Genomic DNA, 14,403 nt, shown 5'->3' with positions numbered 1-14,403 from the left:
TCAATTTCAATAATTTAATCTATACCACTATGAAAATGAGATGGCGTCTGCACGTTTTCTGGGTGTTCGTTACGCCTAAATGGTATGTGACATTTTGCCGAAAGATGGTTTATATAACCGATGACTGTCATTGACCTATTTTTGTTGAGAAAATCCTTAAGCCGTGTCTACACTGAACAGTTCGGCAAACATGTTTGTTGAGGAGCTCAGGGACAAACATTTTAAAAAGTTTGGACGATCATTGTTTGTCAAACAAAAAAGTTACTGTTTTTCCAAACATTTTCAGTGTTGACATATGTAAAACATGAAACCTGTTCTCCTCACTTACAAATATTTTGTTTGGTGACGTGTCCACACTGGCCACCAACTAACATTGTTTGTCAAATAACATAATAAAATTTGCCCAAAATTTTTCAACAAACATGTTTGTAAAACATTTGTTCAGTGTGGACACGGCTTAAAGGATAAGCCCTACTGTCCTTCAATGTGTACATGCTATTCTCACGGAGGAAGTTTTTATTTTGTTTTTTATGTCACATGTGTGTATTTAACAAATTAGCTGTTCTAATTATTACATCTAAAACCCTTTGGTAATCATCATGTTAAACATCCACATGTTTACTTGAACAGGTGATTTTGGTAACATTGGTTTTAAAAGTATCAAAATCAATTCGACGCTCGATAATATCTTAAGCCGGTCACTCACTACCCGGTAGACCGGACAGGTACCGGTCTACCTGTCCAGTCTGTAAGCCTAGCCCCCTATTGAGCCGCGACTAGCGCTTGTGGCGCGACGCGAGTTTTTGTAACTCTTGTAAAGGAGTAGATCAGCGCAAATTGGCGATGAAATGAAGTGCATCTAACGGATGATTCTCATAGAACATAATCTCATGAACTTCTGTCATTGTGCAGGACAATGTAGTTGGTGATGATGGATTAAGCTGAAAATTAGGTGTTTTTCGCAATACAAGGAGTATTGTTGTTAGGTGTACCTGGAAATCTATTTATGAGATGAAGCGCTCTACCTGATCTTAGATTGTAAAGCACAAAAATGCTCCTAGATGAATTTTGAATTATACATGTAAATGGTAAAAATCGGAAGATATTGTTGATCAAAAACTAAAATTCATCAGAATTGATTTTTTCTTTGAATCTTATACATTTTTGAAAAATCATAACTCAGTACTCATTGGAGATAGAGAGTTCCGAATGATCTCATTTTACATGTAAAAAGGCGAGGGCCAATTTTTCTGTCTGATTACTGGATTTGGCAGAAATAGCTTAAAACTGGAAAATGAACCGAAAATACGAGGTTCTTGGGCCGTTCTGTATCTAGCAGAAGAAAATTTTGCATGAAGTAATTGGCTTTGGACTTCTCTCATGTATCCAAATGATACGGTATATTAAAAAATCAGAACTACAATATGTCACCTGGTCATATGGGACATATATATGATTCATATATTTATCTCATATTGATCAGGATTTTAGAGTTTTAATTTAGAAAAGTTTAATGAACGGTGTTTCTGCCTTTGAACAATTTGTGTCATCGACAGAAGGATTGTTTATTTCACTTGTTATCAAAATTATTGTAGCTTCTCTTTTGTTTTTCATAACAAACGTGCTCGCTTGTGCGACTGATAAAAATATGTATTTGAAATGGCTTCATGTTTTGGCATTGACTGAGTTATATATTAATACCCAAAATTTTACTAGTGTTGGGGTGAGCTCGTTCGTTAGGACTGTGAGTAAAGTCCGGCTGTTCTGGTGAAGGGGATAGATTTTGTTCTTGTTTTATAATACAGTTTTCCTGTCACAGTTCGGGCAGTTTTAAAGAGAATTGTATTATTGAATAAGAAGGGATCTGAACCCACTTCATTAGATCAGTTTTTTTTTATTTTATTTTTCATTAATAATTAACGTCGCGATTAACCAGTGGATGCCAAATTGGGGGCCATTATCATAAAGGTAGGTGACTACTGAGTCATTGTTTTAAATTTTCCATAATCACAACAAATTTAATCTTCACTAGCAGCCAAGCGAGTAGCCCTTGAAATATTCATATTTTTATTGTTATTTCATAATTTATAATTATAATTCTAATTTTTTGTACAAATAATTTATTGTTTTGTTTTAATTATCAAAACCAGTACGATCATTTCTTGGTTTTTCATTTTCCCACCCTTACATACTCGGTGTAGGCAGAAATAGCTTAAAACTGGAAAATGAACCGAAAATACGAGGTTCTTGGGCCGTTCTGTATCTAGCAGAAGAAAATTTTGCATGAAGTAATTGGCTTTGGACTTCTCTCATGTATCCAAATGATACGGTATATTAAAAAATCAGAACTACAATATTAATTGCAAGCACCAATGTATATAGTGACTGGACTATTGTGTGATAACATTTCTGTATAACTCATTACTTTTGTTATTAAGTGGTATTCCTTTCATTCCAATCAATTGCAGATTTTGAAAATAATGTTTTTTTTTTATTTCAGGCGCCAAAATATATCACAAAGGCCGCAAAGACAGTTCATCGTGTGTGTTGTTTCTCATTCTGCAAAGACAGTGAACATGTAATCATATAGTTTGACACCATACACAACGTTTTACCATTACCATAGTATAATATACCACTCTCATTGTATAATTTTGTACATTACGTGTCATGCATTACTTTTGGAATCTCTCACGTCTACAGTTTACATCGGATCTTGTTGAAAAAAATTGCATTGGATAAAGAATTTAATTGAGCAAGGCATGTGTTTTTTTCAAATTTCAAATATTCCTTCCAAAACCCTAGAAAAAAATTTTAAACTCTGAAAAGTTTATTTTTGATTTAATTATAGGAAGTAGTTTTAAATGAAAAAGTAACAAATACATGCTTTGAAGAATTTTATTCTGTTTCCAATGATGTATAATACGTAAATTTCCGTCCATAAATAACGACGCTAAACGTTCCAAAAGATAACATTGATCTTATGGGACATTCAATCCAATATGGCGGTAGATGACACAGACGCACACACTCATACACACACACACACACCACACACACACACACACACACCACACACACACACACACACACACACACACACACACACACACACACACACACATACATACCAATACCAAAAACCACTTTTTTGGACTCAGGGGACCTTAAAACGTATAGAAATTCAGAAATTGGGGTACCTTATTTTTTTCGGAAAGCAATACTTTCCTTACCTATGGTAATAGGGCAAGGAAAGTAAAAAGGGAATAAATTAATATTATTTTCTTAATTTCTCTCTCGGTTCTATATCTATAATGAAATTATTACCATACTTCCTTTTTCAGTAATCACTCTTTGATATGGGCTTTTTAAGAATCTCTCAAAAATGTCCTTCTAATTTCAAATTATTTTTTAATATTTATATATTTATTCATAGACAATAGATACAATCCAGGTGTAAACAGCAGGCATTTGCCCAAAACTGCTTTCAACCTTAATTTGGAATAGGTACACAGTCCAGAGGCCATGTGGAGTTCATGATCTGATTTCCAAGTCCAAAAAATTGTATTTTGTTGTATTGTATTCAATAGTTATCATGAAACTATTTTGTATGTGATATAAAGTCATTAGAAATATTCATTTTATTTGGACACTTGATAATAGGATGAATTATGAATTATTAATAAATATGAAATATGAATAAATTTTTAAAAACATTCTTTAATATGCGAATATTTTCCATTTTATATTGATAATAATGTGAAATTCTCTCTATGTTCGGTTTTGAAGCATCTAAATTTAAAAATCCACTTTGTGAAAATAATGAAGAACTGAATAATTGGGACGTAAACAACTACAAGACTAACCTATTTCGGACTATATGAGTAACCTTATCTAAATTTGGGAGAGGAATAGCACAAGGTTATACCTTATTTTTTCTCTCCCTGTCATTTTTGATGATGTTCTTGTTGTATCAATCAATAAAGAATAGAGAAAACCTGTAGTTGGTCATGTCAACAAAGAAAATATTATGAAAGGGTAGCCTACTAGAAATTCTTCTATATAATAAAACTATCAAATGACCCTATAGAAATATAGTAAAGCTGCGTTTACACCAAAGTTATCAACAAAATGTTGATAACCTAATCATTATAGATTCTATTAGATTGAACGGAACTTGACAAACACATATTTTTAATTTTCATTTTATTTATTTATAATTTTTACAAAGTAGCACTGATTGGGAGAGAAAAACTAAGGATACTCCTTGTACTATTTCTCTCCTAAATTTAAATAACATTTTAAATGTCCGAAATAGGGTTATGGTTTCACATTCCTAAAATTTAGTCTATTTTCACTAAAAAAACAACGAAAACTTAGAATTTTAAATTTTGACGGTTGAAAACAGAATAAAAACCAAAAATATCACACTCAAATCACCATTAATTGGAACATTTTTGCGTAATTTAACATTTTTGTTATTATTATACATTATGTTCATCATGTGTATGATAAGTTATATGTTCAATCTGATAGAATCTATAAAGATTAAGTTATTATCTTTTTGTTAATAACGTTTTGGTGTAAACGCAGCTCAACACTATTATTGAACTCGAAAATTGCTGTTTCAGAAATTACATGTTTCCTTACATAATTCTTCCAATTGAAAATACATAATTACATGAAACATTATTGTGCATCACTAAAAATCAATTCAGCAGAATAAAATAATCCTTCACACGTTTTTGTGATATATAGGATTCAAAGCAGTCTCAATATCCCCTAGTTCATCCTCTATGAGACCATTAACGTAAGATAATTATGAAATTATTATTGAACTGAGAAATTTCTAGTTCACAATAGAATAGAATAATGAATTGTGCATTGCTAAAAATTAATTCAGCAAAATGGAATAAACATCGATACGGTTTTTGTTATATATTAGGATTCAAAGCAGCTCCACCATCCTCTATTATAGAGTAAAGATGTCTAAAATCCTACTCTAAGAAGAGAATAAAATCGTAGGTACTCAATTTTATAATTGTCTATTTAGCGTATGGCAGATACAAAACATATATAAAGCTCATGAGTCTCAAATGTCTACATATACACTATATTTTTCCAATTTCTTCAAGATGTTGTGTAGTTTTTGGTCAGGAGAACATAAGTTTGTCTGACCGCCATCATTTGCTAGTTCATTCAGCGTTACCCAATGTGCACCATGGAGGCGAACTAGCGTTACACATATTTAAGTAAAAAACTGATTACTGGAACAATTTTTAGGTTAAAGAAGGTTGAAACTTAATTTTCAATTTTCACAGAAAAAAACATTTTCAAAATTATATTCACCATTACCATAGCCACCTCTAATACATTAGAGTACATTCTAATGTATTAGAGGTGGCTATGCCATTAAAAATATCCAAAATAGCTTCAAATTGTAATATTTATCACATAAAAACAATCCAATTTATTTATTTATTCATATACAAATACAATTAAGGTAAAAACAACAGGCATTCGCCTAAAACTGTTCTAAACCTTAATTTGGAATACACAGTCTAGAGTAGGTTATGTGAATGATAACTTGATTCACACACTATATTGAGTCCAAAAAATGTATCTGATAAAATGTATAATATTCAATTATAGAATTTCTGTTTGAAATTTGCACCCAAAAAACGTTTAGCTATGTTGCTAAGTGCTGTGATACTATAATCTATATATATAAAAGCGAAATGGCACTCACTCACTGACTGACTGACTGACTGACTCACTCACTCACTCACTCACTCGCATAACTAAAAATCTACCGGACCAAAAACGTTCAAATTTTGTAGGTATGTTCAGTTGGCCCTTTAGAGGCGCACTAAGAAATCTTTTGACAATATTTTAACTCTAAGGGTTGTTTTAAAGGGTTTAAAGTTCGTCTTTTAGCATGTATATTCTTCTTCTCCCAATCTCTTAATTATAATTGAAATTTCCATATAATATGTTACTATAGAACTATAATCTAGATAGAGTACCTCTTCGAAACAGTTGTTAACTGGCAACTAAATTAATAATTTTGTCCGGTTGGCATTAAGTTGAGTTGACTTTGTTAGGTTGGCACCAAGTTGAAGATTTAAATGCATTTATCGCGGAAAAATTGATTGGGCACTGCTACTTCTATTCTGGGAATATTATATTACTAGCCGTCAGGCTCGCTTCGCTCGCCATATCCGTTTAGCCAGACGTTTAGTCTGGACCCCCGACTGGATTGTTCTAACATAATATGATAAAAATGCTCAAATGAAAAATGCAGGCGAGCGAAGCGAGCCTGCTGATCTCATTCTTGGACGATCCAGTCGGGGGTCCAGGGGGCGGAGCCCCCTCGCTAGACGGATATGGCGAGCGAAGCGAGCCTGACAGCTAGTTGTATGTGTATATATATTTGATAACAATAAAATACATTTTCATAGATTATTGTTCCTGCCTTTAGTCTATCTTCTATAAGTCTATTGAGGTGAGGTACCTGAGGCATTGAATAACCATTCCAGAGTCAGTTAATGCCTCTCGCCCTTCCAATAATGATTTACCTCAGACTTAAATCACATCCAAGAGCTGACATTATAACTCCCATGGGAATCCAATATGAGATGCAATAGCCTACAATAAATTCTCTCCTGACACCTGAAATAGGATTATCTCTATCTCATGTAGCGAGGCTAACTTTCCACTTTCAGCATTATTAGGATGGTAAGCATTGACATAATTCCATAGGAATTCTGACAGTTTAAACTGAATCTCACACTTTGTTAAATTAATGCACTCTGCTGTAACAGTGCACAATACATGCGTTTTGTATTACAGTGAGGTCTACGTTATAATGGCAATGTTTGATAGCACGTGTATTGCTATCTTTGTCTATCATACAACAAAGCGGATAGCGATATCTCTTTCTCGCTTTGCTCTGTTGCTCTGTTATAAGATAGTCTTCTAACAATGTAGAATTAATCATTAATTAACAGAATATTTAATCTTAATTATGGAAATTCATTATGAAATCATTGAAAATCATAATTTCTTGCTTGATAAAATATAATTGATTATTTTAAACAAGAATGAACAGTTAATATTACATCAATAAACCTGTATCAGCTACCGTCTACAGAAGGCATTGACAAGACAGAGGATCGGCAACGTTGTTCTTCTATCTTTCCCCACTGCCATTATAACGTGGACCTCACTATAGTAAATTAATGCACTCTGCTGTAACAGTGCAATACATGCGTTTTGTATTAGGAAATACATTTGCAAACACATAAAACGTTTAGATGATTAAATTTTATGCCTATATTAATGGTGGATTCTCATTTATATCAGTGTCAGAGGACGCGTCCGGTACAGTAAAATATGATTTATATGAGTTTTAATTGGAGTATTCACACTCAGTACGGCTAAGCTAGTATGAATAGTCCCATAAGAGCTAATGAGAATAATATTCTCACTGTACCAGACATTGATACTGATAATATAATATGAAAATCCAGATTTATGCGATTTGTACTGTGGAATTCATTGTTTGTGAAGCATTGTGTTGCTGTCGAATTATGTTTAAAATGATCTTACTGTACCGTACAAGTTCAATGATATTGATAATATCATTAAACCTACTCTAGAACATGGTACGCCATAGTGGAGTAGGTCAATTTCCACACAGAAAAAACTAAACAAGTAGAGGACACATTATAAGAGTTTTTTGTAACTAACTATTGTATGTAATATTGTAATTTATCTAATATTTTGTGTAATTGATGTTGTAGTTTTAGTTTTTTTGGGAAATAAAAATTTTATTTATTTATTCTATTTATTTATTTAATATAATATGAAAATCCAGATTTATGCGTCTTGTACTATGAAATTCATTTGTGATGATGTCAAACTATGTTTTAAAACATTTTGAGTTGAATACTACAGTTGGGCCTGAACAGGGAATAAATTGTGATAATATGGCTGATTTTTTTTCTATTTTCAACTAATGAAATAATTACTACCACTTTTACGATGCAATAAATTTGTAAACCAAGAACAATGAATTATGAAAAATCTTCTGTCGTCTCAGAGAAAATATAAAATGTACTATTAATTCAATTAATTAAAATTATTTCCTCAATATGTGAATATTTCCTATTTTGGTGATGATAATGTGAATTTTTTCTTCTAAGTTTGGTTTTGAAGCTTCTAAATTTGAAAATCTACTTTGTGAAAATAATAAATAACTGAACATTTTTTGAAGTGAACAACTACAAAACTTAACCTTTTTCAAACTATGTGTAACCTTATTTAAATTTGGGAGAGGAATAGCACAATGTTACCTTATTTTTTTCCCTATCATTGTTGATGATGTACTTATTGTATGAATCAATAAAAAATAAAGAATAAAACTTTTATGTAGCCCTATACTGAAATGAAAAAATGATAAAAACTTCACCAAATGACACAATAATTTATCTAAATGGATATTTTTGGGAAAACCCCTATTGCACAAGAATAATACTGTTAATTGTCAACAATACATGCCCCTTCGACTTTCCCACATCACAACTCAGAATGATATTCGGTGTGGAATCATTAAAGTTGAGACGAGATTGTAGTATGTTTTTGTTCGTTTTTAATGTATTCAATGGCAGAATCAGCTCAATGTTTTTGCTTTCCCAGTTAAATGTGTACATTTCTGCAGTGCCTCGCCGTTCCAGTTTTAGATTATTTATACCTTATTGCAACACTTTAAATCATCAGAGCTCTCCCATATATAGATCATCATTCATTTTCAATTGCTTCTCGGATCATCTTGACCTGTCATTCGGTTACAGTCGCTTCCGTAGGGATTGTAGGCGACTTCTGCGAGTGTGACTGTCGAGTGTTTTAATGTGTCTCTTGTCTGTTGAGTTGATGTTGTATGTTTTTTTTTTAATCCACTTTTGTACTAGTCCTCAAGGGTATGATTAATGCTGATTCTGTTTCTTTTTTTTGTTCATTTCTTTTTTTTCTATTATTTTTCCTCTTCTTTCATTGTAATTTTTCAATATTCTTCTTTTCTGTACTCTTACTATGTATAATGAACTATTGTAATTGTGTTGTTATGGAAGCAATTTTTGGGAGAAATCCTGTATGCTTCTATGTTTTTCATAAATAAATAATAAATAAATTATAAAGTATATATTTTATTAAATAGAAATACAAAGAAATTGTCCAAAACCACAGATTTATTGATAGTTATAAAGACCGGTTTCTTTTGTTACACCATTGTCAATCTCTGATAAACTATAAACTGTTCATAGTTTATAGTTTATCAGAGATTGACAATGGTGTAACCGAAACCGGTCTTTCTAACTATCAATAAATCTGTGGTTTTTGAGAATTTCTTAGTCTTTTTATTTGATATGAATAATTACCACAATATCAACTTCTCAACTACACAAAATGTATTTATTATATATTTCTGCTATTGATTTTTATTGCTGTTAGTTCGCTTTATTGAATTTGTTATGCTAGATTATTTTGCATATAGGCTACTATTTTAATATTAAATACTGTCTTGTAATTTTGTATTATCTCACATTATTGTTTTTGATTAAGTTTGTGAAGTGAATATTGATGTCGTGGAACTTTTCCATAATTGAAAAGACTTGAAATGTTGTCAAAAAATCTCTTCAATATTGTTTTTGAGTTGAAAATTGGTGTAACCGTTGGAAATCAAAGAATAAATAAATGACCTTATGTCACCTGAAAATTTGGAAGAAAAATAGCACAAGGACTACCTTATTATTTTATCTGCCAATGTTATTCACTAGTGTCATTTGCATTGTAAATAAATAAATGAATAAATTCACTGTCTTTAGACTTCCTTGGTATACATTCTTGGAACAAAACTAATTCTATAAGGATAATATTGTTAATTCATTTGCATTGTAAATAAAAAAACTCACTCTTTGAATTCCTTTGAATAAGTTTTTATTTTGGAAGTAAATGTACCGATATCCTGAGACATTTGAAATATATATACTGTAACAGCAAAATGGCACTCAGACTGACTGACTGACTCACTCACTCACTCACTTACTCACTCGCAGAACTAAAAATCTACCGGACCAAAAACGTTCAAATTTGGTTGGTAGGTATGTTCAGTTGGCCCTTTAGAGGCGCACTAAGAAATCTTTTGGTAATATTTTAACTCTAAGGGTGGTTTTTAAGGGTTTAAAGTTCGTCTTTTAGCATGTATATTCTTCTTATTCTCTTCATTATAATTGAAAAATGTCCATACCATATGTTAATATAGAACTATAATCTAGAGAGAGTACCTCTTCGAAACAGTTGTTAACTGGTAACTAAATTAATAATTTTGTCAGTTTGGCATTAAGTTGAGTTGACTTTGTTAGGTTGGCACCAAGTTGAAGATTGAAATGCATTTATCGCGGAGAAATTGATTGGGCACAGCTACTTCAATCAGAGCTATTCCTGGGAATATTATATTACTAGCCGTCAGGCTCGCTTCGCTCGCCATATCCGTTTAGCCAGACGTTTAGTCTGGACCCCCGACTGGATCGTCCTAACATATGATAAAAATGCTCAAATCGCTCGCCTGCTGATCTCATTCTTGGACGATCCAGTCGGGGGTCCAGGGGGCGGAGCCCCCTGGCTAGACGGATATGGCGAGCGAAGCGAGCCTGACGGCTAGTGTATGTATAAAATAAATTATAGCCACTTGAATTTTGCCTGTTATATTTTTGTAATTATAATTAATGTGACATTATTTCAAATGCACCATGCGTGCTTAAAAGCACAAAATTATTATTTTCTCAAACTCACTGTCTATAAACTTCCTTGGTAAACATTCTTGGGACAAAACTACCAAATTGTTCAAGAATAATATCTTTAACTCTTTGTCCATAAACTTTCTGTCACGTACAAAATAACTAAATGAATGAATAAATAAATGAATCAATAATAATTGTAAATAAATAAATGAATAAATAAATTCACTGTCTATAGACTTTCTTGGTATACATTCTTGGAACAAAACTAATTCTACAAGGATAATATTGTTAATTCATTTGCATTGTGAATAAAAAAACTCACTCTTTGAATTTCTTTGAATAAGTATTTATTTTGGAAGTAAAGTTACCGATATCCTAAGACGTTTAATATCTTAAAATAACGTCAAAAATAATCTCTCAAGGATAATATTGTTAATTTACTGACTATAAACTTTCTGTCACGTACAAAATAACGTCCAAATCACGTCACTTCACGCATTCTACGTGACTAAGTGGCTGACCGAATTCCAAACTATGGAAAATTAAGGCGTGAAGGCTGCTCAGTAGAGCAAATTCACTTAAAACTGTCAGCTTTCCTCATAAATAGCATTAAAGCTTCCCATTTAACCAATTGTGACAGTTTAAAGTTGGTATCACTTTGGTGAAATTCATTTTAGATTGTCAGTATTTCTTATAAATAGCATCAATGCTTCTCATTCATCCAGTTATGACAGTGTGAGGTGAATCCTACTGTAATACTATTGGGTGTGAACATTCTTTAGCTTCAGTAGAGAGCAGACAGTAGCCTAGAGCATGGCCTAGAGCTAGTTTTAGAGCAATAGAGAGGTATAGACTATAGAGCAACTAGTCTGGCTGTATAGCAATATTGTAATTGTCGTTGTTAAGTGGTAGAGTGGACATTATTGTCCAAACTTCACCAAGTCAACAAATAAAGAAGTCATTCTATTCTATTCTATTGCATTCTATTTTATTCTATTCTATTCTATTCTATTCTATTCTATTCTATTCTATTCTATTCTATTCTATTATATTCTATTCTATTCTATTCTATTCTATCTATTCTTTCTATTCTATTCTATTCTATTCTATCTATTCTATTCTATTCTATTCTATCTATTCTATTCTATTCTATTCTATTCTATTCTATTCTATTCTATTCTATTCTATTCTATTCTATTCTATTCTATTCTTTCTATTCTATTCTATTCTATTCTCTTCTATTCTATTCTATTCTATTCTATTCTATTCTATTCTATTCTATCTATTCTATTCTATTCTATTCTATTCTATTCTATTCTATTCTATTCTATTCTATTCTATTCTATTCTATCTTTCTATTCTATTCATCTATTCTATTCTATTCTATTCTATTCTATTCTATTCTATTCTATTCTATTCTATTCTATTCTATTCTATTCTATTCTTTCTATTCTATTCTATTCTATTCTATTCTATCTATTCTATTCTATTCTATTCTATTCTATTCTATTCTATTCTATTCTATTCTATTCTATTCTATTCTATCTATTCTATTCTATTCTATTCTATCTATTCTATTCTATTCTATTCTATTCTATCTATCTATTCTATTCTATTCTATTCTATTATTCTATTCTATCTATTCTATTCTATTCTTTCTATTCTATTCTATTCTATTCTATTCTATTCTATTCTATTCTATTCTATTCTAATTGCAGTCCTTGAATGGTGTTTTCTAAAATCTCTTTTGAGTTTCTGTGTGTTTTTTTCTGCTAATTATGATTTATTGAATTTTATACTTCTTCGTTCACAGTGTACAACAAACATTATTATATAAAAAGTAGAAATGATCAAATTTATGAAATTCTAGAATTAAATTCACTTTTAAAAAACAGAATGCCCACTTTGAGAAGTTTATTTTCCCAAAAATGATTTATACATTTATACAATAAGTATATTATAAAAATGACAGGAAGAGGAAAAATGAGATGGACCTTGTGCTATTCCTCTCCCAAATTTAGATAACACATAGTCCGAAATAGGTTAAGTCTTGTAGTTCTTCAATTCACAAAATTCCAGTCCTCAAGTATTTTTTACAAAGTCGATTTTCAAATGTAGATGCTTCAAAACTAAACAAAGGAGAAATATTTCACATTATTATAACTAAAATAGGAAATATTCACATATTAAAAAATAATTTTGAAGAATTACCAAAATTTATTTTATTATTTGTATTATTATAGTATAATAATATTTCTTGTATTACCAAAAAACTACATTTTTATTCAGTAGATGAATATTTGTTTTTTTTATTTTTTCATTTGTTATTTGTATTATTATAATAATATTTCTTGTATTTGGCAATAATTCATTATTCATTTACAATCTTATAACGTTTGTTTCTTTTGATCTAACTTTTGATATTACTGTATCTTTTCCCTTTGGCAGGACTAATAATTCAGCTTCTTCTAAATCATATATTTTTCCCACTTCCAAAAATGTGTAATCTGTAGTGGTTCAAAGTCTCAGAATTGTATCACATCAGAAGTAAAGAATATTCCATGAGCGAGACACAATTATTTGAAAAGCTCCAAAAACAGGAAATTTCAAAAAAGTTGTTCTCTGAAAGCCGGATGGAGTAACAAGGAAGATAATGAGGAAGAAAGAGGGTGAACGGAAAGAAACAGGAAGGATGCAGAGGATATAAAGAATAGACAGGATATTAATGAAATCCAGGAGGATTAAAACAGACAAAAACTAAGAATTCCGCAGCAGAAGATAAGAATCGAGATTGGAGAAATACCTATACTTATATATATTATATGCGTGATTAAATAATATATGATCAAATACTAAATTCCCTTATTCTGAGTGTTGAAGTTTCAAGATTGTGAAATGGTGCCCAAAAGCACTCAACAATGTTGGTATAGTAAGGTCCATATTAAAATGGCAGTGTTTGATTACCAATGGTATTGCTATCCTTGTCTATCATTCAACAAAGCGGATAGCGCTATCTCTTTCTCGCTTTGCTCTGTTGCCTGATCGTCCTTTGAACATTTATAATCAATAATTAACTAAATATTTAATCTTAATTATGAAAATGCATTATGAAAATATTGAAAAATACAATTTCCTGCTTAATAAAATATAATTGATTATTTTAAACTAGTATGAACCGTTAATATTACATCAATAAACCTGTATCAGCTACCGTCTCTAGAAGGCATTGGCAAGACAGAGGATCGGCAACGTTGTTCTCCTATCTTCCTCCACTGCCATTATAACGTGGACCTTACTATATAAGCTAATATCATAGAGAGACAATAGCGTGAGTAAATATCCCATGGTATAGGGCGTTTATGTCGCAACTTTTACTGTTATCTCAAGCCGATTACTGTCGATTATTGACAATTTTTACTGTTTTGTTGGGGTGATAATGTATGAACGCAACAATTTGAGAGACTACCAGCGTCACACAGCAGCATAGGAAAGAGCTACGTGAACTATCGGCTTGGGATAACAGTAAAAGTTGCGACATAAACGCCCTATACCATGGGATATCTTCTTATGCTATTGTTTCTCTATGCTAATATCTATTATTAAT

Source organism: Nilaparvata lugens, chromosome Y (genome assembly GCF_014356525.2).
Source record: "Nilaparvata lugens isolate BPH chromosome Y, ASM1435652v1, whole genome shotgun sequence".
Classification (NCBI taxonomy): domain Eukaryota; kingdom Metazoa; phylum Arthropoda; class Insecta; order Hemiptera; family Delphacidae; genus Nilaparvata; species Nilaparvata lugens.
This window is presented reverse-complemented; position numbering follows the sequence as displayed.